We start from the raw sequence: 24,866 nt of genomic DNA, 5'->3' as shown, positions 1-24,866 counted from the left end.
TCTTTTTAAAAATCTCTATATTTGAAAGATTCAGACCTACTCTTTTTATAGCTTCATGTTAGTTCAAATCTGTATTTCAAAAAACGAGGGGCAGATTTTTAAAAATATGGCATAGGAGGTAAAATAGCAAAATGGCATAAATTAAAGGCTATAATTGAATATACGTAGAAGCAAATATAGACACACTGGCAAGACTGGAAGAAAAATTTGAAGAAGTAAAAGATATGGTGCCGCGTTGTAAAATATATGGATCCAACTTAAATTTTCCATTCTCAACACCCTCCTTATGTCTGCCTGCACCCCCTCTCCTACCATTCCCATAGATTATACAAATATCCACTTTAAACCTGTTAGTTTCTTTCTTTCTTTCTTTCTTTCTTTCTTTCTTTCTTTCTTTCTTTCTTTCTTTCTTTCTTTCTTTTTCTTTCTTTTCTTTTCTTTTTAGCAATTTCTACAGTGTAAGTGGCCATGGTTACGTAGGCAGGAGTTTTTGGCCTCTGAAATTGATGACTACATGGTTGTACACACCAAGTTATTCTGTCCCTTAGGAATCTCTGTGAGTTTCTCAGGATCTCTCTTTTTACCGCGGTCTTCTTGCACCTGGCTTCTCCCTAAACCCCGTGCAAGCAGCAGACCGCTCTTCTCTCCTCCCTGTCCTCTCTTCCTTTCTCTCTTGCTGCACAAATTCTTGTTTTTCTCTTCAACACTTTGTTTCTATTTCTCTACCTTGAATAACAAGTAAACTTTCTTCCCATACGCCTGGCTAATCATTCAGAACATGTTTTATCAAATGCCAGGCCCCTTTGGGGGTAAGCCCCAGGCTTTGGAATCTGGGGTCTTGATCTACGCCGTCTTACCTCTAGAGTTCTAGAAGAACAACTCATTTGGACTCGATTTTCAAACAGGCAAGTTCAGAAACATTTATTAGGGGATTATCATCTGCCGGGCTCTCTGCTGGCTCTGGGAAAATAGAGGTGAGTAAACCAACATTCTGCTCTGTTCCATCCTCTTCTCGTCCTTAACTCTACCTCCCTTTGACCCGGGGCCTGTCTTTTGCTTTCCTTGTCAGTACACCTTATGCTGGTACCACCTTGTCACACCTGACATTCTGCCGCTGGTCTCTCTCTTTCCATCTCTCCCTTCGCCAACAGGTGACTTATGAATTCAATTAAGAGATGAAGCCATGGTGTCTTTTTTTTTTTTTTCTAAGCAAGAAGGACTCAAGAAAAGAAGAGAGATTAAAAATGAAATATGCATCTTTAGAAAAGAATAATTCAGATTTCTAATTCAAAAGATTAATCAAGAAAATTTATTTTTTAATCAGATTTACATCTACAACACGCTCAAGGTCACAAGCAGTCATTACCAAGGAAGGAAAATAGGGTCTCTTGTGCATTTTCCCCTCTCCCTGGGTATCATTAGTCTAGTAACAATAAGATGCTAAAGAAAAGAATGTCACTGTATTTCCATATTAGGGCATCTTGACCTTCATTTATAGTGATGCACAAACCCTGATTTTGTCCTGTGCATTCAAGGCCAACTTTCTCTTGTTAGGCAACAAGTGCATTCTACTAAGAGCCCTTCTTGATAAGAAAGATGTCACCTAAAAGTGCATTTCAAATAGTTGTAGCTGGCTCCCTGGGGAGGAGTCTCGGGTCACTAGTTCAGGGCGGCAGTGCTGGATGTTATCTGGGAAAAGAAACAAAGCAAGGATGATACCTAAGGAGGTGTACGAGAAATTGCCTTTCCCCAGCAGGATTTGGGCCACTGGCAGGCATTGTGTTGAATCAGTCCCATGAATCATATCATCAACTGGAGAAAATATTGCAAGTGTTGTCAGTATCTGAAAAAAATCAACAGAAAGAAAGAAAAAAGAAAAATCCTTCTATCAGAGAATATGTGTCATACTAAAAATAGAAGTGAAAGCCTTTATAGGATTCTCCCCACAGCCTTTATTAAGGACATGCAGCCCTCCACCTAGGATTCTCCTTGTGGATGGATTTTATTTCCATTCTGACGTGTGCAATGACTTCTATTACCTTGTGTGAGAGTACATTTAAATGCCATGCCAGCTCAAATAAAAATAATCAGACTCTGCCGTTAGAAGGAGTAGTAGCATGCTGTAAGGTTTGCCGTTTGGGTTCAAACTTCCCTTAAGGTATATATTGTGCTGAGGTGAGAAGGGCTCTGTTATTATACTAGTGCTTCGAGTTGAAAAGTGACTTTTATTTCTTGGCTGTGCTAAAATGAGAGCATTTGCATGTACTCATGTGTGCACACGTGTCTAGCAATAGACACCAGTAGGAACACAAAAGCAATTTTGTTGATAACATTCCTTTCCTTGGGTTCATTCATGCATGTGGTAAATTATGTGACCTGCAACAAATCCGTGTATAATGGACTAAAAATATCCAAGGGAGCAAAGGCCCTTGGGAAGGTAGAAAGAGATGCTTTAAGTAGAAGCATTGCTTATTGTCTCCTACTTTCTTGACCTTTTCTTCATTTAAGGTGATGCCAGTGCCCAGAGCCAGGCTATTAAATTAACAACATGAGAAATAGTCTCTCTTTCCACGCGGCGCATGTGTGCCTGGGAAAGTGACGCCAATTTACTACCTAAGTTAACCCTGACAGAAAAAACTAGAGGGCATGATAACGTGATTTAGTATTTAATTTATTAGTGTTTATTCAAAGATCCTGTTCTTGTTTTGTTTCTGTCTCTCTCTCTGCTCCATTTTGTATTGAATGATACTTTACCACCTTTAAAAGAACCAGAAATAAAAGTGCTCATAGTTAGGGAGGCACAAACCAGAATTCCTTGGGGACAAAACTTTAGTTGGAGTAAATATCATATTTTTTTGTTGAATCTGTCAATAAACCAATGATAGCTGATGAAAGAAAGGTTGCTTACCTGTGGGGTGAAACGGGGAAGCAGGTTGTGAACTCCAGGCGCATCAGACCGTCACCACCCAACAGAGTTGTCAATGGTGCGGGGTTGCGCGTTCCATGATAACCGTGTACTCAAGTGGCCACTAGACATGGTCAGGACATGGTTGAGAGGCAGGTAGTCTGTGTTGCTAACACCATCTCATTCTGTCCAGATGAGCAGTCTCTAGGAAGGCCAACATATTCACTAGCAGAAAGGAAAAAGGGCACCAAAAATTAAGAACCCATACATAATAGCAGGGGCTGTGATCATAGTGCCTGGGCCAAAGCTCATGAGCTCTCCTAAGCAGAAACTTAGCTCATGGGCATGTGTGGGTAAATCCAGGGCAGAGCAAATGCCAGAGTCTTCTCTAGACTCCAGCAGTGCTTGAAGGTCCCCACGTTCTTGGTAACCTTGTAGAGGACGACATCAGCCACCCTTGGCAAGTGCAGAGCACGTGGTGCTGCGTTCCTATTGTAGTCACGCTGATAGGTCACCGTCCCCTTTCCCACTGGTTCACAAGGCCCTTCTAAGAAAAGCCACTAATGCTGTACACAACAGAGCCTTGAAGTAGCTACTTCTCCATCTCCAGAGCTTTCAAGGGTTTGGTAAGAAGCTAACTAATTTGCTTGGGATAAAGTCTAATTACAAGGATATGTGTTCTGGGGGGGTCTCAGTTCTTTGGTATATGGGATGTATTCCTTTTTTTGGTTTATATTCTTCTAGGGCTTATCTTTCATTTCCTATGGTTCCCACCTTCTCACCTACATGAGGTCGGGTTTATCTGAAAGGGATTTTGGCTTATGCATCTGTAATTATGCTTATTTAATTTCTCTGGAAGGATAGGAACAATGTGTTAGCCTTATCAGTGCAAACTTGGCACTCTTTACCATTAGATTTTCAGCTTCCATTAAGATCATAGTAAGCTAAGCTGGGGAAGAAAAAAATAAACTCTCTTTCTAAAGGTCAGTCTTCTTAATTAAATGAAAACTCAGGCAGTAGCACTATAAACTGAAATGACTATAGCCTGTGCTCTTTCGGAGGAGACCCTACAGGGTATTGAGCTGACCTGCTGAAAGCAGGCCAAGCTGAATTATTCCCTGATGGGTAGGGGGGTGCGCCATTACAATGGTGGTTCCTTTTCGGCAAACAAATGGAATTGATTGTATGTGGCTGTGGCCACACTGGAGGTTTCGAGTCTTGCAGCGGTGCTCTGTGTCCAGCTCACCTTGTTGTCACCTCATTGTCTTTCACTTACTACCATGGCGACTGCCACTCCCTTACACTTCTGGCTTTTGCTACCACTATCCTTCAGCCAAGGCCAATGTGTAGGAGAAATCAATAAAGAGGCTCTGAGCTAGGTACTTTCACATTTAGGAGTTCATATCAAGCCTGTGAGGAAGGTATCACCATCTCCTTTTATATAAAGAGCAAACTGAAATTCAGAGAGGTTAATGCATTTGCTCAAGGTCACACAGCTAGTGAAGTTCTCAGGCAAGAATGGACTAGACTATCTCCAGTGCCCATTCTCTTTCTTTAAGAGTTAATGTTTGTATTGTTCTGGTACCGTTCCCACTGCCTGCATTCAGGAATCTTCTGGATAGCATCTGAGGATGATAGTATATCCACCCACTATCACAGCAATGCCTACTCCATCTACACTCTTAGCCTACCTCCATCCTGCCCCTCCCTTGCTTGGGTTGCTGTTTTCCAAGAAATCAAACCACTTTCAGTTGGTAAGGAGCTCTGTGAAGTCCTCACAAGAGTAAATGAAGTCAAAGGTTTTCAAAAATAGTAAGAAAACTCTAAGAAGTAAGAATGGCAGCTTACTGTAACCATGACATTGTTCTCCATCTCAGAAATTAAAGCATTTTACCCAGTTTTGTACTTGTGATTCTATATGTATAATCAATCAAATAAATACATCAATTATGATAATTTTTGATACATCTAGAGGATGTTCAAAGTTGTTAAAAATGATCACATAATCCTTGAAGAGTTAGAAAATCTTTTCAGGCTCTGATTGGCTTCATATAAATGAAGGATTCCAGTTAATTATACTTATTACAACTATTGGATTCGAAAGGTTTGTTGTTTTTTTTAAAGAATGAATATGCAGCTCCAGCTGCCAAAATATACATCTTCGTGGGGCACCATCTGCATTGAGCTCCAGGGGGAGTCATGGAGGGTGTGTGAAAGTATGGCATCTTCCAAAACAGAAGGCAGTGAAGTAATAAGATGTGAAGCAGCAGTTTGCATCTCTAGCTGTAATTAGAATTGCCAGGGGAGCTTTTAGGACCAATGCCTGAGCTTCACTCGAGGCGATTAAGTCAAAATCTCTGGGGGATGAATGTAAGCATCAGTCAGGTTTTAAAGCAGTGGCTTAGAGTGTGGGATCTGGAGAGATGGACCGAAACTGGAATCCCAATTATTAAACTCTCTAAGCTTAATGTTTTTCTATACTGTGAGGCTATGAGTGGTTCTTACTTTATAGGATTGTGAATGTAACCCCCATCATGGCACTTCTTTTCTAGTAAACACGTAAAAAATGATGATCAGTTCCTCTTATTAAAAAATGAATCACAATACATTTTTTTCACTTTTCACGGTTTCTGTTACCGGAGCTCAACTGCAGTCTGAAAGAAAATGATCCCTTGGGCCACCTGGATGCTCCAAGGCATGTACATCCTGGATGCACCTGGATTCTCAGTAGGTTAAAGTCTCTGCCTTCGGCTTGGGTCATGATCCCAAGGTCCTGGGATCGGGCCTCACATTGGGCTCTCTGCTTGCTGGGGAGCCGGCCCTCCCTCTGCCCCCCCGCCACCTGCCTCTCTGCCTACTTGCGGTCTATGTCTGTCAAATAAATAAATAAATAAAAGCAGATGATCCCCTTTTCTGGTGTATCATCAGAAGGTCAATAGTAGCCTAATACTGTGTCACAGTACCTACATCATTCCCCTCATAGCATCTCATCATGTAGGCATTTTATCATCTGATACCATTACAAGAAGAGGAAAGGTGGGTACAGTGCAATAAGATATTTTGATAGAGAGAGACTACATTCACATGACCTTTCTTATTAAAGTACATTGTTACTCTTCAATTTTTACTACTTATTATTGTAATCTCTTACTGTATCGAATTTATAAGTTCAATTTTACCATAGGTATGTGTGTATAGGAAAACACACAGCATAGGTAGGATTCCATGGTTTCAGGCATTTACTGAGGGTTTTAGAACATATCTCCATGGAAAAGGAAGTGGGGGGAACTACTGTAATTACTACTAATTAGGTCCAATCTGTGCCCAGAGATTCAAAAGATATGTAATATAGATTAAGAGGACTCAGAAGTTATTTCATCCAGTCAAACCTGAAGAAATCATACTAAACTCTGAACATGCAGTCTGCTAAGACCTAGCTAAGATCTGAAATGGAAGCCCTGGCATTGGAGTTTTGCCCTTGGCTAACTTATCTTTCCATTCCAACTATACTCTGCTTTACTTCATACACACAAATAACTTCAACGCTCTCTCAAACAGTAAGTCTGAATTTAGAGTGCCCTGTTACCTCTAGTGACCTCAGCTCTTCAAAGTTAACTTTCTCCTAATAAACTCCTTTACAGTTTAAGGCAACCAATAGCAAGTTCTGTCAATAAGATATCATAAATGTCTCTCAGGCATAAATCCTCTTCTCCGTCTTCTCTACAAAGCTGAGGACATTACTTTCTTGCACTATTTTGCTTGCTACTACTGCCTAATTAATTCTCTGCACGCTGTTGAAAATAATAACTTTCAGCAAAACAAATACAAACCACTCTCTGCTTTAAAATTCCCTTTATTTTTGCTCTATTGCCTACAGAATCAAGTCCAATGTCCTTAGGTCAGAGGACCTAAAAATCAAAAGTTAGCTTTTGAACTCTTCCTTCCATTCACCCCCTTCTTTCTATAAACATCTTGATAGCATTCTGAATTCCACGTCTCTGAACATGCCAACGTGTCATTGCATATGCTGTTCCCTTCGCTTATTTTACTGTCCTCATATTCTTTGCCTCATTAACTCCTAATTATCTTTGAAGTCTGAGATCAGGCATCATCCTTGTGATGTTCTTTCCTGACTCTTCAAGCAACATTTGTTCTTTCCCCTTCTGTGCTCTGTAATATCTCACTTAACTGTGCCTTAATATAATTGATTGAGAATGTCTTTCTCACCCAATAGCCTGAGAATTCCTTTAGAAATAAGACTCACTAGACTGTGATGAGGGTCTTAAAAAGTGCTAGTGGAAACGAGAACTCAGACTATAGCTTAATGAATGAACTATTAAATGCATAGATGTTTCATTCAATATGGATTGAGAAACGGAGCTGTATCCTTAGGAAAAAATCTCCATTGAAGCAGAAATATTTTCCTTTTCTATTTACAGTCCAACGTGACCTGGAAGAGCCACAAAGTGTCTGGAATTGATCTTGAGTTTAATTGTTGAATTAAAGAGAAGAAAAACGGTCTACTGCTCAGACACTGGTATTGACATAAATAGAAACATTAAAGGAAGGAAATTTGGTGGAAGTCTATTTGTGACCATCTCTAGTACATAATGCTTGCATATGAATACTAATATTTGAACATGTCAGGTCACAGGCAAAAGGTTAAAAGTCCCTTATGAAATTTGTTCTCTAATACATATCTTGCTTTTGGGCAATGAAGACTGAACAAAGGACTTGAAGATGATCAGAAATCTCTTTTGAAAAATATTCCTTCCCTAAAATTTCAGATTAATCATGTTTTTAGGAAGGTAAATTAATTAATTAAAAATGACCCTTACTGACATGATTAAAAATTAGCCATCCGTGGGGCTCTGGGAAGAGGGTAGAATCGAAGTGCCAGGAATCTGTCTTCACACCTAGACAACAACAATCCTGGCAGAATTTGTCTGATGTAACTTTTTCAGAACTCTGGGTACTCTAGAAAGCTTGGAGCTTCCAAAGGAAGTCATGGACAGAAATTGTGGCTATTTTCAGTCTGTTTCAACTCTTAGCACGGTAGCAGCAATCCATCCTGCCTCTCAGTTGCATGGCTGGAATTGCATATGTTCCTGGAGCAGCCTACACACAGTTTGTGGGAGCCAAGTTGGGCAAAACAGACTCTGTCTTCCAAATATTAGGGATCTATGCTCTAACCACTCATTCCTGCTCTTGATCATACAGATACAGACAAAGAGGTAGCAGCCATATTGTACTTACCCCATTCTTCCTCTCTGGCTGATGTGACTTCCAAGGGACTTAAAGGGCTACCACCCCTTTCCCTGTCCCTTCATTTTTTTCATTTCCCTCATTTGGGGAGCCAAACATTAAAGACTAGGACCCTCAAAATAACTGCAAATGTAGGAGATAATAGAAATTAACCACACACACCCAACAAAAGACTCAGAAAAAACCTGAGATGACCTGATGTTTACATCTCAGACTGATACGAAAAGCTAGTATCATTGTAACTTTTTAGTCTACAGCAATCAAACAGAAACAACAACAACAACTCAGCGAATCCAGTTTTATTGAAAGCTGGAATCAAATTTCCAGTTTTCAATAAAAAATTATAAGGCATAGAAAGAAATATGAATGCATGACCGATTCAAAGGAGAAAAAAAATCAACAGAAGCTGTCACTGCAAAAGAGTTGATGGCAGATATCCTAGGCATAGACTTTAAAACAATCATCTTAAAGATGCTCAAAGAACTAAAGAAGATGTGGAGTACGTTAAAAATAAACAAACAAACACACACAGATGGAAAAATCAATAAAGAGAAAATCTAAAAAGAAACCAAAAAGAAATTCTGGAGCTGAAAAGTACAATGATCAAAATGATTTTTTAAAATTTTTTTAAAGATTTTATTTATTTATTTGACAGACAGAGATCACAAGTAGGCAAAGAGGCAGGCAGAGAGAGGGGGAAGTAGGTTCCCTACTAAGCACCATGTGGGGCTCGATCCCAGGACCCTAGGATCATGACCTGAGCTGAAGGCAGAGGCTTAACCCACTGAGCCACCCAGGAGCCCTAAAGTGATTTTTTGATAGAGGAATTCCAAGACGAATTTGAGCAAGCAGAAGAAAGAGTAAGCACACTTAAAGTAATGAAAATGATGAAGTCTGAGGAAGAGAAAAAATAAAAAGATTGAAGAAAAGTGAATAGAGTTTAGGGGACCTAAGCTATTGATAGCACACTATCAAGTGGACCAACATACACATTATGGGAGTCCCAGAAATAGAAGAGAAAGTTATAGGGGCATGGAGAATATATGAAGAAACAATGGCTAAAAATTTTCCAAATTTGATGGAATACATGAATATAAGCATCGAAGAAGCTCAACAAATTCTAAGTAAGATGAGCTTTAAGAGGCCCATCTTGAGACGTATTATAATCAAACTTTAGAAAGACAAAGACAAGGAGAAAAATCTTGAAAGTGCAGGAGCCAGGCAAAGGATCTTCAATAAGACTGTCAGCAGATTTCACACCAAAAAAACTGGAGGCCACAAGGCAGTGTAATGATAAATTCAAGGTGGTAAAAGAAAACAACTGTTGGATCAAGAATCTTACATCTGGCAAAACCATCCTCTGAAAGTGAGAGAGACATTAAGATATTCCCAGATAAACAAAAGGTGAAGGGATTCATTACCATTATACCTGCCCTGTAAGAAATGTTCAAAGGTGTCCTGCAGAATGAAATGACAAGACGCCAGATAGTAACTCAAAGCTATATGGCAAAATAAAGATCTCAATAAAGGAAAATAAAAGGGCAACTCTAACAACTTGTATTCTTTAAACAACAACTGTGGAGTTTGTTACTTCACTTTTTGTTTTTTACATGATTTATGAGGCTAATTCATTTAAAAAACCCAACTGTTAGTCTAAAAGCTAGTATCATTATAACTTTGGTTTGTAACTCTAAATTTTGATTTCTATATGGTTTATGAGACTAATGCATTCAAAAGAAATATTAGGTGATGTTTTTGGACACGCAATGTAAAAAGATGTGATTTTGTGACATCGATAACCTAAATGGGTAGGGATGTGGTTGTGAAGGAGCAGAGTTTCTATATGTTATTGAAAGTAAGCTGGTATATATTCAAAAGAATGTGTTTTAACCTTGGAATGTTAAATATAATCCCCAAGGTAACCACAAAGGAAATAGCTCTAGAACATAAATAAAAGAAAATGAGTAAAGAATTTAAACAACAACAACAAAAAAAATCAACTAAACACAAAAGAAAGCAGTAATATATCAAATTCAGGATAAGAAAAGGTATATGGCATAAAGAAGAAAAATAGGAAAATGACAGAAGTACCTCCTTATCAGTAATTACTTTTCTTTTTTTTTTTAATTTTTTTAAAAGATTTTATTTATTTATTTGACAGAGAGAGATCACAAGTAGGCAGAGAGACAGGCGTGGGTGGGGGGGAGCAGGCTCTGTGCTGAGCAGAGAGCCCGATGTGGGGCTTGATCCCAGGAGCCTGGGATCATGACCTGAGCCGAAAGCAGAGGTCTTAACCCACTGAGCCACCCAGGAGCCCCAGTAATTACTTTTCTAATGTAAATTGATTAAACTCGCCGATCAGAAGACAGAGATTAGAAGAATGGATAAAATCACATATTCCATTACATGTATATTGAATTTAAATGATACTCACCTTAGAACCAAAGTAACAAATACACCAAAAGTGAAAGGAAGGACAAACATACTCCATACTAATAGTAACCAAAGAGAGCAGGAATGGTTATATTAATATCTGACGAACAGACTTTAATCACAAAAAATGATTAAAACAAAGAAGGGTGTTATTTATATTTTTAAGGTTTTTAAAAAATATTTTATTTATTTATTTGAAGGACAAAGATTACAAGTAGGCAGAGAGGTGGACAGAGAGGGGTAGAAGCAGGCTTCCTGCTGAGCAGAGACCCCGATGTGGGGCTCGATCCCAGGACCCTGGGATCATGACCTGAGCTGTAGGCAGAGGCTTTAACCCAGTGAGCCACCCAGGCGTCCCTTTTTAAAGTTTTAATACAGCAAGACAATACAACAATTATAATCATTTAGGCACCTGATGGCAGACTATCAAAATACATGAAGCAAAAACTGACAAAATTGAAGAGAGAAATAGAGAGTTCTACAGTAATAATTATAGACTTCAATACCCCATTCTCAATAATGGATAGAACAACCAGGCAGAGGATGACTAAAGAGACAGAGAACTTAATAATACAATAACTCAACTAGTAGACATATACAAAGAAGATGATGCAATGACAATAGCACAACCCATTCTTCGCAAGCGCACATAGGACATCTGCTAGGATACAGCATATGTTAGGCCACAAATTAAGTCTCCATAAACACAGAAAGATGGATATAATAGGAAGTAACTTTTCCTACCATCTTGGAAGTTAGAAATCCGTAATAGAAGTAAAACTGGAAATTTCACAATTTTGAGGAAATTAATTTCTTTACTAAAAAATTTTATTTATTTATTTGAGAGAGTACAAGTAGGGGGAGGGGCAGAGGGAGAGGGAAAGGGAGAAGCAGACTCCCCAATGGATCAACGAAAAAAAAATTACAAGTGAAATTAGAAAATACTTAGAGATTAATGAAAATGAAAACAAAATGATCAAAACTTACAAGATGTATAGCAAAAGCAGTGCTTAAGGGGCAAATTCACAGCTATAAGTGTTTATATTAAAAAACAAGAAAGATCTCAAAACAACAACCTAATTTTACAACTTTAAAGAACTAGAAAAAGAGCAAACTAAACCCCACACTGCAGAAGGAAGGGAATAATAAAAGTCAGGGCAGAGACCAATGAAATAGAGAATAGAAAAATAATAGCAAAAAAATTAACAAAATAAAACATGGTTCTTTGCCAAGATTAACAAACTAACATGTAGCTAGGTGAACTAAGATGGAAAAAAAGAGAAGACTCAAATTACTAAAACGAGAAATGAAAATGGGGACACTCCTCCTGATTCTATGAAGTAAAAAAGATAATAGAGTATTTTGAATAAGTGTATACCAACAAATTGGATAACCACTAAAATTTAACCAACTAACGTTTGGTAAGTATTCCTCACACAGGACATTAATGCAAGAGCTAGGCTGTCCTATGGTAATCTAGGATGGCTGGGACGCATACAAATATCTAATCTACTCCAAAATGGCTACAGGACCAAACATCAAGTAGAGCTGACAGAATCAGGTGGCAATTACAACTAATTGCTTGTCAGCTTAATTTTCTGATCCTCAAGCAAGTGTACTTTCTCTGAGAAAGAGAGTGAAAGAAAAGAATAAAATAAACATGATAAGAAGCGGAGAAGCACAGAAGAGTACATAAGGTAGGCAATGAGAAAAAGGAGAAAAGAAAGGACCCAGGGAGACAAGGAAAAAGCAAGAAACAGTCAACAGCAACTTGTAATCAAGAAGCAACTTCTCATTGACTTCCTCCCTCCAGCTGTGAGACGTGGGCTCTGGACCAGCTCTCATGTTAATTCTGTCACATTTCACTTACCATGGCTAGGGACCCTGCAGGCTGGTGTGTCCGCCTCAGATCCTCTTCAGAACTCTGAAAAATTATTAATAGGACCATCATGAGAAGGAAAGGAGGGTACACCATGGATCATGATTACTGAAATAGACACACGTATGTCATGGTCATCATCAAAAGGAGTTTTCCACGTTGCTACTCAAGACCATTGATGTTACAAACCAACATTCCTCAACAGTGGTCACGTGTTAGAATGGCCTGGTAAGCTAAAACAAAACAAAACAAATAAATAAACCAAAAAACAAAACAAAAAAAAATACAAAAAGCCAAACTCTACCCCTAGAGACTCAGATTTAATTGATCTGGGACAGGCCTCGATATTTTGTGGTCTTTTTGTTTTTGCTTTTATGTTTGTTTGTTTGCTTGCTTGCTTGCTTTATTTCCTAAATGATTATAATGTGATCTGGAGCTTAGGACCACTTTTACAAAAAAGAAAAATCCCCAAATATGCTGCATGATTATTTATTGCTAAAATAACGAATTTTGACTATTGTGAACTATTAAGCTCTTCTTCCTTGGAAATCCAGGGCATTTTCTGAATGCTTGGATTTCTTTTAACTGACAGGAAACAAAACAAAACAACAACAAAAATACCCCTAATTAATTGTTTCTAACACACAGTCAAAGCGCTCTGTTACAACTTTTATATTTTGTTTTATTTCATTTTAGCCACAACTTTACAAGGAGCTCAAGTTAGCCTGAATCCAAAATTCATACCTTTTTCTAAAGTCTAAAATCATATCTTTTTCATTGCACTTCTCAAAAGGCATTTTAGTATCTTGTTTAGAGTTGGTACTATGCTATGTGTATAGAATGAAAATTAGGGAGTATTAAGCCTTAAACAATCTCATCCTTTTCTCCTGCATTCACTAGAGAAACTTACCTATCCCAGAGACAGAACAAACTGTCCCCTGCTATTGTTTTCCTCACGTCTGCTCTGCGTGAACCTTTGGCAACGCTACTCACTCCGCTGTTGAGAAGATACAGTGAGGGTATACATAGCTTCCTAAATCCTTACATCTTTTTTTTTTAAATAGGCTGTTAGCATTCTTAGTTGTCATCATAGCAAAGCCTTGAGATTTCTTCTGTTTTCATTATCAAAGCACCTCATGAAGCACTTGAGTGAATGACGGGATTTCCCAAAGACAAGTTCAGGCACTTCTGATAATAGTCCCAGAATAGAGATGTTGGAATGAACAAGTGGAAAGAATCCTGGAGCTGCATTTGGAAGATACAGACTAAAACTGATTTGAAATACTTCCAAACGGCATGACCTTAAGCAGATCATTTAACACTTAGGAGTCCCAGTGTCTTTGGAGATGGTAGTTCCTTCCCCAGTGAGACCACAAAGAGATACAGAAAGTGTGTAAGAAACCCTCTATAAAGGCACTTTTTTTTTTTTTTTTTTTTACTTTTGAAAAGTACAGTGCAAATCGATGAGTTTGTTCCCTTTTTCTCTGTCACTTGTCTCCACCCCTCTCTGCAAGGTGCTCGGACTTTCTAAGGACCATGGCAGCAGAAAATTCCAAATAGCTGAGAAAAACACCAGTACAGACAGGCAGAGCCCAGAGATCAGCCTGGGGTAGAGGAATCAGAGAAGATAGGGATACAATAGGGTAAAAGAATCAGAGAAAGGTAATGCATGTCTCCACTATGCTTTCTAGAATTTCTTTTGCAAAATATTGGAAGTTTTTCTTGTAAGAATATATCTTTGATGACACTTTTAAGTTTTCTTTATGGAGTAATCAAGGGCTTCTAAGACAAAACAGACACAAGGTTAATCAAAAAATCTACAGTAGGAAGCTCATTTGAAAAAACTAAACCGTACTGGGAGAGAAAATCAACACTTGATCTCCAGATGTCGCAAACACATGACCAATTATCACCAACAGTACAGCTCCAGGAACAGAAGAAAGGACGCACCATCAAGAGCCCCAGTATGCTTATGGACATTTGTCTAACTCGCTGTAAAGGAAAGTCAAGGAGGTAAAATAAAATGAATATGTTTCTAACATGCAATCATAAAACAGCATGAGCCCAGGGAAGCCACTTACCTGTCACTTATTTCTGCATATTAAATTAATCATGAAATGGTAGATACTTCTTGGCAACTATAACTCTTGGTCAAGAGCTGTACTATTGTTATCTCAAATCATTTGCAGGACATTTCACAGTGTGATTATTATTTCATGCCTTCCTACCATCTTCTGCAGACTGGAAAATAGAGACAGAGAGACAAAGCACCAAAGTGCACTGATTCTAATGGGTTATTTATTCTTTGTTTATTATCCTTTCTTCCCCTTGGAATCAGATTTGCCTTGGTTTAATAATTAACCATAGAAGACTGCACTTTTTCTTTTAATGAACAAATAGTAAAGGCAAAGACTGGGAGAAAGTAAAAAAAAAAAACAAACCTATCTCTATCTCCTTGGTTTCAACTAAGCAAAAAACTGGGGGCCCAAAACTTAGGACCCAAACTAAACTCTTCTTATAGCCAGGAAATCATAAAAATAAAATTTTGAGCTCAAAGAAGTGCATTTCTAAGTTAATAATAGAAGTAGGTATAATTATTAGTAAGGGAATATTGCTTTATTAGAGGAAATAAAACAGCAGTATCTTTAGTCAATTAGTATGTGTGTCACAGAATTATTTTAGAATCCATGTTTATTTGGAAAAAGTATGACGCCTTTGACAAAAATACTTTTATTTTGCAGTAAGTATAAAAATAAAAATGTAAATGAGTAGTTTATGTAATTTCTAATGCTAAAATAGCTCTGAACTATATCACTGGTGATATTGACAATCTTAATTAAGAAGTCATTTAATGATCATGTTAGCAAATTTGGCATATTTTTTGAGCCAGATTGACACTACTCAAGACACAAGCTTAACTGATGTTCCTTCAGTAAGATGCAGAGTAGACTCCGTGAAGGAACATCTGATGCCTATGAATAATTAAGGTCAAGGACTTGGCAAAATATGTTATAAACTGTAACAGATGTTCCCAGATGAAATCACATTTCTATTAAAAACGATACAGATGCTCAGTCGATAGAACCCAGAATCTCAGAATTGTAGAACCAGAAGAAGAACCAATTTTAGAGACTGGCCATTCCCATCATTAAAAGCTGAGGAACTGAAACACACAAAATGTTAAAAGAAGATCTCAAGGTCCCACAGTTGGTTATGTGTTTGGACTAGAATTCAGGTCCTTTCTACTGTTCCAGGTTGTCTGTCATTATGACAAATAGAGAGACATTTTAATATCTTATTTACCATAAAATCTTAATCTAAGATTAAGATCTAACATCTAAAGATTAAGATTAAAATCTAAAATACTTATGATAACATCTTACCGTATTGTGTGGTGAAGTTAGGTACAGGAACATTAGCAACACAGACCATTGCATCTTTTGGATCTTTCCTGATTGCTGCTCCTGGATATTGCCCAGTCTTATATTTACCCTTAAAGTACAAATTCCAGGGAATCTACCATTTTCCAGGCATTATAAAGACACTGAACTAATGTGAAATCTGCAATACATTTTTTTTATTTCAGTAGTACTATTAAGTATCAGCAAATATTAACACCACACTAGTATGTGGGTGGTACCTCTTTAAAGTCAGATGATGAAGAAATGTTTTCTCAGTTGATCTTTCACAAGATTTAATATTATCCAGAGTTTGGGTGCTAACACTAAACTTCTGTGAATCATGAAAGATTTGGCAACAAAGGGGCAGATACTTAACACTACCGAAATATAAAGCACTACAGTGAACTTCGCATGTTTTCTTTCACAGATTAATCAAGTTGACAGTGAAGCAACAACTTAGATGGGAAAAATATATATATATTCTAAGATGCATGTAACTTATCACTTGGTATTTTTAAGATCTTATCATAGACTGAGAACTCTAGTAAACCTTTTTATCGTGTCAGGAGGGATTCTGACCCCAGCTCGTCACCGACCAAGTGGGATAGATTTTGCAAAACATGGACACCCATAAAATGAGGAGAAAAGACTGACTTTAATCTCTTTAATAAAGATGAAACCCTAATCATCTCCTCCCATTTTAGCCAATGGCAGAACTAGCCATTGTAGCTCATCACTTAAAAGTGAATAGGGACGCCTTACTTGTATCCATTCCCTACGTCAAAAACTCATTCAACTTTATCAAGACTACATCTCATTATATTAAATTTACTTCAGTGGCTCTCAAATGTATGGCTTTCAGAGTCCCCTGGGGAAATTTGTACTGGTAAAAATATGAAGGCCCAATGAGCTCTTCTACTTCAATGAGCCTGGACCTCTGTGGGCTTTAGTAGCTGTCCATGTGATTATGATATGCAACAAATTTGAGAAACACTACTTTGGCGTATGCTTGTCCCTGGAATATTTGCATTTGCTTCTTAATTGCTCTGGCTCCAGCTTCTTTCTGTACCAATCTGCTCTTCAGGCAGGCAACAAACCTGAAAATCTGAGCTTAGAAAAATAAAAATTAATGGCTGCTATCACCTCAAGAATAAGTCCGGATTTGTCATGCATTTAAGACCCTTCAAGATTTGGCTTTTGCCGTCTTCACCAGCCTCATTTATCATACTCCCCATAGGTGCACTTTACCCTAATGCACAATGTCTTCCTGGAGTCCAGGCCATTTATAATTATTCCCATATTCATTCAAAAATTATTTATTGAACTCCTGCCATCAGTACAGCACTGGATCTAATTCTACAGATAAGGCGGTGAATAAATGGAAATCATACCCATTCTCAAAAGGTGAAAAATATAAAAATGAACATATTTAACTTCATCAGAATTGTGATGCTGCAAAGAGTTGTAGGTTGTTATGTTGGGATTTTCAGAGGTAGCTTCCTCAAGCAAGTGACTTTTGAGCTAATGCTTTAAGTTTTTATAGAAGTTACAAAATAAGTGGCAAGAGGTTCAGAGGAGCCTTTAAAACTAGGGAACAGAATATGCAAAGGTCCAGCAGTGAGAGAACAACATTTTCGAGGACCTAAAAGGTCACAGAGAGGTATACCTTATTTGTTGGGATACTTTCCAAGAATCCCAGTGGATGTGTGAAACTGCAGATAGTACTAACCCTATATATATTTTTCCTATAATACATAATTATGATGAAGTTTAATGTATAAAGTAAGCCCAATAAGACATTAACAATAATAGTTAATAATAAAATAGAGCTATTTTGGGGGTGCCTGGGTGGCTCAGTGGGTTAAAGTCTCTGCCTTCTGCTTAAGTCATGATCCCAGAGTCCTGAGATCAAGCCCCGCATCAGACTCTCTGCTCAGCAAGGAGCCTGCTTCCTCCTCTCTCTCTCTCTCTCTCTTTGCCTGCCTCTCTGCTTCCTTGTAATCTCTATCTGTCAAATAAATAAATAAAATCTTTAAAAAACAATAGAGCAATTTTAACAATGTACTGTAATAAAAGTTATGGGGATAGTTCCTCTCAGACTATCTTCCTGTACTCTACTCACCATTGCTCTTCTTACGATGATGTGAGATGATAAAACATCTATGTGATGAGATGAAGTGAGGTGTATGACGTAAGCACTGTGATGTACTGTTAGGTTACTATTGACCTTCTGGTGATATGTCAGGAGGATCACCTGCTTCTAAATGGCAGTGAACTAGTTGTAATTTACTGTGGAAAGCTAAACCATAGACCAGCAGTCACTGTTATAGAGATGAGGACGAAAAGAGAGAAGGGGTAGGTAGCCAGAGATGAAGTTGGTGATAGGGACAGAAACCAGTCCACATAAGTACTTATTAACTGTAGTTGCTTTTTTAATCCTAAGGAAAACTGAGAGTTATTGAATATTTTTAAGGAGAGAATTGTCTCAGATTTGCATCTGAAAGGAATATTCTGACCACAGTGCAGAGGGTGGATCAGAGGATGAGAATCATGGGCCAGATACTACTTTATTAGAAGCCCATTGCAGCACTCCAGGAGAAAACAGATGCTGCTTGGAGAAGGCTTTAAGCACAAGATCTGCTGCAAGAAAAATGGCATGAGAAGATAATTTCATGGCATGCTTTACCCTCCACTCAAAGAACCATCTTCTTCCCACCTCATCTTTTGTTCTCATCTGCAAGGCCTAGATTAAATTGGGTTTTCTTACTTCAGTATTCTTAGCATTGGGCATTTACTCTTGCTACATTTTAGCATTTTAAGTATTAAATATTTTTATTTTTTATTTATTTTTTATTTAATTAATTTATTTCTTTTTGAGAGAGTGAGAAATAGAGGGTGCACACACACAGAGGGCGAGAGAGAATCTTAGGCAGGCTCCACACCCAGCATGGAGCCAGACACAGGGCTTGATCTCATGACCCCGAGATCATGACCTGAGCTGAAGTCAAGAGTCAGACTCAATGGAATCAGCTACCCAGGCTCCCTGACTCCTGCTACATTTTAAATATTGGTTTATCCCTCCCCTACACTGAAATACAGATTATTAAGGGCAGGTACAATGTTTTATCTTTATCTCCACAGCCCAACTAATTCCATGTTTCAATAAATATTTGAATGAATTGCCCATAAGTAGACCAGCCATGTGATGTTGGACAAGTAATTTAACCACTATAGACCTCAATGTCATCACTTAATAAGTCACCTCATCCCCTCACTCTCTATAAGCCCTTGGAGTTAGCTACCTGCAGGCAAATATCTTTTTCTTGGAACTGAGGATACATGGAAAATCAATCAGGCAGATTCCAAAGGAGAGACTTAACTGAAAAAAGATTTTATTGAGGGGGTTTGTACAGATATTAGGGCAGGGTTCAGGGTCCAACAATCTAATGTACCAACCTAGCTCTTCTCTCAGGCATCAGTATGTTTCCAGAGCCTCTTAAAGGACTGAGCCCATTTGAAAGCCAGAGGGCAAGAAAATCCTAGTGATTATGTTCTTGAGGTCAATCTTCCAGGCCACCTAAGCAGGAAATAGGAAAAAAAAAAAAAAGTTGGATCTAGTGATGCAAACAGAGAATAATCTGAATAGAAAGAAAAGGTTTACACAAGAAAAACATGGGAGATTGAATTCAGTAAACCAAAGGAGTCTAATAAATCCTTTTCAATGATGATGTTAGCTAAATATGAGCAAAAATAAGAACATGGAGGAATCAAAAAGGGGATGACAGAAGAAATAATGCCAAAAATTAAGTAAGTGGGCCAACAGGAGGACAATATAGCTGAATGTTCACTTTCATGTCCACAATTGTGTTTGAAGAGTAGCCATAAGCTTTCCAGTCAAGAAATCCAGTGATCTCGATAGGCACACCCATTTATATAATGTCTTGGTAGCTCCAATGAAATACCTTTTTACTCTCTACAGCTTAGAGACTCTTGTCCTGTATACTTTATTTAATTTGATTTAAAATATTGAAAACTCCATGACCTAGGAGTATAAAACTCAATGCAATTAGGTATATTGAATATCAGTTGGACGATTCTTCATAGTAACCCACATAATTAGGTCTCATCTCCGGAGGACCTATGTTCAAGATAAGGTTTAGAGGCTTTCCAGATCACATCCCATCATACTATCAAACTGCACATGGAAGAGGCTTGTAATCCACAACTCTCCCGAAAAGAGCCCGAAGTAACACACCTTAGGTGACCCAGCAAGTAGGAAGACTGGGGCTCACCCTCAGGTATCAGACTCTGTAGCTTTCACCCATCGCTTAACGTGCTACAAGCGGCCCGATGCAGGGGTGATGACTAGTTGTGGTTGAGGGATTTCCGTGTTTAGACACAGGTGTGTTAATGGGAATTTACTTTCTTTTCTAATTAATTGAGAAAAACATATCAGAAGAGACAGAAATTTTGAGTTAATTGGTTCAGGGAAATGAGACCGCTTGATTAAGCAAGAGTACATGATACCCAATCTATGTTTATTACAGACGGAAATGAGCCTCACCTTGAGTCCTGGGTAGAGTCAGTAGGCTGGGCCTGAAAAGTACAGTTTCAGCAGAATGAAAAGATTGGAGATGAGATTGCAAAAGGAAATATTTAGCTATGAGAGATTGTTTGTGGGAAAGTGCGTTTGCAAGTCTGCCTTCCTGGGAAACTTCAGATATTTCTTTACATTATCTATTTCCTTTATTGACTCGTTCAATTTCTTCTTTAATTCCAAAAGCAAATTTGATTGCTTTCTACATTCCATGCACAATTCTAGGTGCCAGGCAGAGAAAGACAAAGTGACACACTCTTTCCCCTCATAGAGTTTTACATCCAGTGGAAGACACAGAGCCATGAACCAGCAAATATTATCTCCTATTACAGGTGTTAAAGAGCTGCTGAGGGGGCTTTGGAGACAGAGAAAAAAAAAATCGTCATTACTAAGAAGTCAGAAGGAGTCCTTTTTAAGAGCTTGGTCTTGAAGTGGGTAGAGAGGAAAAAGAAAATGAGAAGGTTTTAAGTAAAAAGAATGACACCTGGGAAATTCTTGAGAACATAGGCAAAGAATTTGCCGGACCAGAGTAGAGGATACTGGTGGGACTAGAATGGAAGATGAGCCAAAAGAAGTGGGCTGGGGTGCCAGGCCACGTACAGAAGCTAGGAAACTTGAGAGGATCCACAAAGCTCTGAGATAAGATTTAAATCAGCAGAGTGATAAAATCAGAGACAAGCTTAGGAAGGATTATATTGGATGCTATGTGAGGTGGATACAGGAGGAACTCCAGGCAGGAGGCACAGAGATCAATTGGAAGCTTGGTTGCAAAGCTGAGAGATTGTGCAAATGGTTGTCATGATGACTGACATGAAGAACAGAGGATGAAGAGTGGACTTAGAGAAAATAAGCTTTCAACCCAATTATTTTCCCACGATAAATTCTCATCCTCTCATCCTTCGCATACTAATCAAGAGAAGGAAGTTACATATAATTGATAAAAATGGATTTGAATATGCATGTGCCTATTTTCTGGTCTTGATCTGAATGGAGTCTTCCAGGGAACTGTGTTTACTATAGACCCACAGAAGCGGGAGACATGAACTAAGAGGGACCGATGGTCAATGGTCTTGCCCTGTTCTCTCCAATCTTCACTCAAGATTTCAAAAGATAGAAAGGCACCTTTTCCCAGTGACTTCATGATGACCTTCGATGGGGAAAAATCTAAACCTTGGTCAGAAATAAGTGAAACCACTGAGAACATGATTTTTACTTTGGTGCACCTATCTTTTTGCCAAGTAGTGTCTATTATGCCAAGATTCACATTAGCAAGCAGCATGTAGGAGGAAAAAACAACTCACCTGCCCCTTTGGAGTAGATTTCTTACCTGCCCCACTGCAGATAAGGGACGTTATTGATCTGATCAGGGTAGTTCAGTTAGCAGAGCAAACAGATTCTGAGACTAGAGAAGCAGCTGAATGACTTTTGTCCTTGACCTAGAGAAATTACCTTGACCTAGAGAAATTGGGCACTACTTCAGTTTCTCTGTCTCCTACATGAGTCTCATAAGTGGTATAATATCCAAATGAGTGGGTCTCCAACCCAGATGATTTCAATGTAGTTTGGGAACCACTGCTACAAGTATAAAGACTGTAGGGAGCTTTCGAGAACAGATCTAGGTCATATGGGCTCCCTTCTCCAAAATGGAGTAAGCACAACCTATGAAAAGCAATGAGAGATTCAAGCAAAATGTGCCATACCTCGGTAAAGAAATGCTAGTGAATTGAGGAAATATAATATTGCTGTAGTAAATAACTCTTGATAACAAAAATATCTGGTTATTTTACAGTATTGCTCAAACAAGGTAACAGCATTAATTTTAATGCTTTCTTTTCATTCTTGTATAGCAAGCAGGATTCTCTGGTGACGAACATAAGAAGCCAACTCTATAATTTAAGGAGAAAATTAAAATTGTAGAAAGTCATGGGGGTGGTGCATAGGAAAGAAGGGTAAGATGACAAGGAAGCTGGATGGAGATGGGACCTGGGTAGTAAGAACCAACAGAAGACTCTCCCAGGGAGCAGTTGAAAAAAGAGAAATTCTTATCAAATTGAGTCCTTTTGAAAATAATGTTCAAGGAAAAATGAGACAGCATGAAAAGGAGTAATTTTTAAGTAGAGAAAAGCATGCTTTAGAACTTCTGAGAAGCAGTCATTCAAAATGCACATACTTTAGTTCTCCAGTGAGTGTTGATCCCTTGATGAATTATACTAATTTGAAACTGGAAACAGCGCAACAAATACTCTATATAAGAAACATACCTTGGAGGAAGACAGCATGAGGAATAATAATAATTTTGTAAACTTGGCTGTGCTATCTTGAGATCCAGCAAAGTAATGTAAAAAGATAGATTAAGTTGTGCAATGATATACTTACGAAGCCTGAAAGGTTACAAGAGGTCATGTGGGACAGAGGGAAAGAGAAGACAGAGTAGGTGGAGGAAGAGGAGGAAACTTACCTTCCAAGTAGTAAAATAAAACTTAATTTTGGCAGAATTTGTATGAACTGAAAATTAGTTCCTTACCATATGTGCCCAATTTTCTTAAAATAAATACCCTTACACAGATCGTGAATAGATATAGCCTGCCCCAGCCAATTGACAATATTCCTTAACTGCTATTTAGTTCAACAAAATTTTTAGACAATAATTAGTGTTGATTGTCACAGAATTAAATCCAGAAGTCTTGATGATGGAATGATAGAGTTTATAGGACGAACTGTATGCAATGAAATGTATCATTTCCTTAATGCCACAGTAGAAAGTCTTTTTCATCTTGAGACCTTTAGCTCAGTCTTAAAACGTATTATCAATTAATTTAGCTTTAGGCAAGCATTTTGAACTTTTTCTTTAAAGCTTTTTATTTATTTGACACACAAATGGAGAGTATAAGTAGGCAGAGCAGCAGGCAGAAGAAGAGAGAGAAGCAGGCTCTCCACTAAGCACCAAGCCCAATGTGGGTCTCCATCCCAGGATCCTGGGGTCATGACCAGAGCCAAAGGCAGCCACTTAACCAAGTGAGCCACCCAAGCACCCCACATTTTGAACTTTTTATGCTGCCATCTCATCATACAAAAGGAGACAATTACCTAATTATAAACCTTGCCTATCTCACAGGACTGTGAAGTACATTGGGCAAAATGATCGGTGGTAAAATCACTTTGCAAACTCTACAACACCTTATGAATGCAAGGGTTCCTTATAGATATCTGGACCTACTATGTAATAATAAACTTCAGGGGAAAAATTCTAAGGTTTTGGCTTTCTTGACCAAAGGCCCTAAAAACTGGAAGAAATAGAAAATTCTCGTTCATCACAACCATTTAGAGCAATATCTCCTAAAGCCAAACGATGACTTTAAAGAGTTAACTTCGAAGTGCTAAGTTTATATTGTAACCCTTAAAAGGAAGTAATTTATGTCTCTAATACATGTATCTCCATAAACCGTTTCTTTTTTAAGACCCTGTGAACAGAACTAAGAAAAGCTGCTGGTGCAACACCACCTCTGATGTGACAGAGAATGAACATAATTAATATCACGTACAAATACAATCTTGAAGTATTAGATAGTGAGCTCACTGCTTAATTGTTCTGAAAATGATAGGGTATGCTTCTTTTAGGCTACATCACCGAGAATTTTTTTTAATTGCCCTTTAATAGAAATCATGCTATATTTTTAGTCTAGAGAAAACAGAGTCTGTGGGAACCACCTTCTCCCACCCATGTCTTGGCAATGGGAACTAGTGTCTCAGATCAAGACTATTTACTGATCCCCATGGCAACAATGTGCTCTTTCTTGCATAAATCCTAATATCATAAGGACCCAATGGTTCTCTAGTATGGCATCTCAATCCCAAAATAACTATATTGATGTGAATTATAAATGCCCTAAATAGGACTTTTTTTTTTTTCATTAAAATATTGTGATGATATTAGAAAGCCCGATGCAGCCTTTTCACCAGAGTTTCATTTTGGAACAAACACTCTGCCATTTCTCGGTGTAGACACTGGACCCTCAAAGGAGCTGGGTCTTTTAATCGGTCACTAGGTGGAGTATTACGCTACTGTGGCCATGTTGGGGTTGGGGTTCTGAATGACATCCCTATAGCCATGGAGCAACCGTCCATGAAGCCCCTGCCCATGGGTAGCCTCGGTTTAGGGGGTCATTACCTTCTTGTTTGCCAGGCCTAAAAAGAAACTAAATCTCTAAAAGGTTCATGTACCCTGAGACCTGGTCACTTTCCAGGTTGCTAGATGCATGAAAGCACATGGTTAAATTCCAAATAACAACAACAAAGATTGAGTTACACCCATAAGTTGCTTTGGGAGCCTCAAAAGAAAAATGTATCATTTTTCTGAATACCAACAAGTGGTGTTACACTTCTGTC

The 24,866-nt window shown here is 38.3% G+C and overlaps 1 long non-coding RNA gene across 3 annotated transcripts; it reads right to left on the bottom strand.

Moving 5' to 3' along the window:
• Window positions 1–1,286: 1,286 nt before the first annotated feature.
• LOC309870791 lies at window positions 1,287–14,689 on the bottom strand. 3 transcript variants are annotated; one of them, XR_014314815.1, is made up of 5 exons: window positions 14,564–14,689; window positions 12,474–12,527; window positions 8,162–8,293; window positions 2,909–3,130; window positions 1,287–1,843 (listed from the first exon to the last, which is right to left on the bottom strand). It is a non-coding gene; the product is annotated as an uncharacterized lncRNA (long non-coding RNA). The 3 variants fall into 3 exon arrangements; XR_014314816.1 differs by lacking the exon at window positions 14,564–14,689 and adding an exon at window positions 13,393–13,528; XR_014314817.1 differs by lacking the exons at window positions 8,162–8,293; window positions 14,564–14,689 and adding an exon at window positions 13,393–13,528.
• Window positions 14,690–24,866: the final 10,177 nt, after the last annotated feature.

This window comes from Mustela nivalis, assembly GCF_964662115.1.
Source record: "Mustela nivalis genome assembly, chromosome: 8".
NCBI classification, from domain to species: Eukaryota; Metazoa; Chordata; class Mammalia; order Carnivora; family Mustelidae; genus Mustela; species Mustela nivalis.
This window is presented reverse-complemented; position numbering and strand designations above follow the sequence as displayed.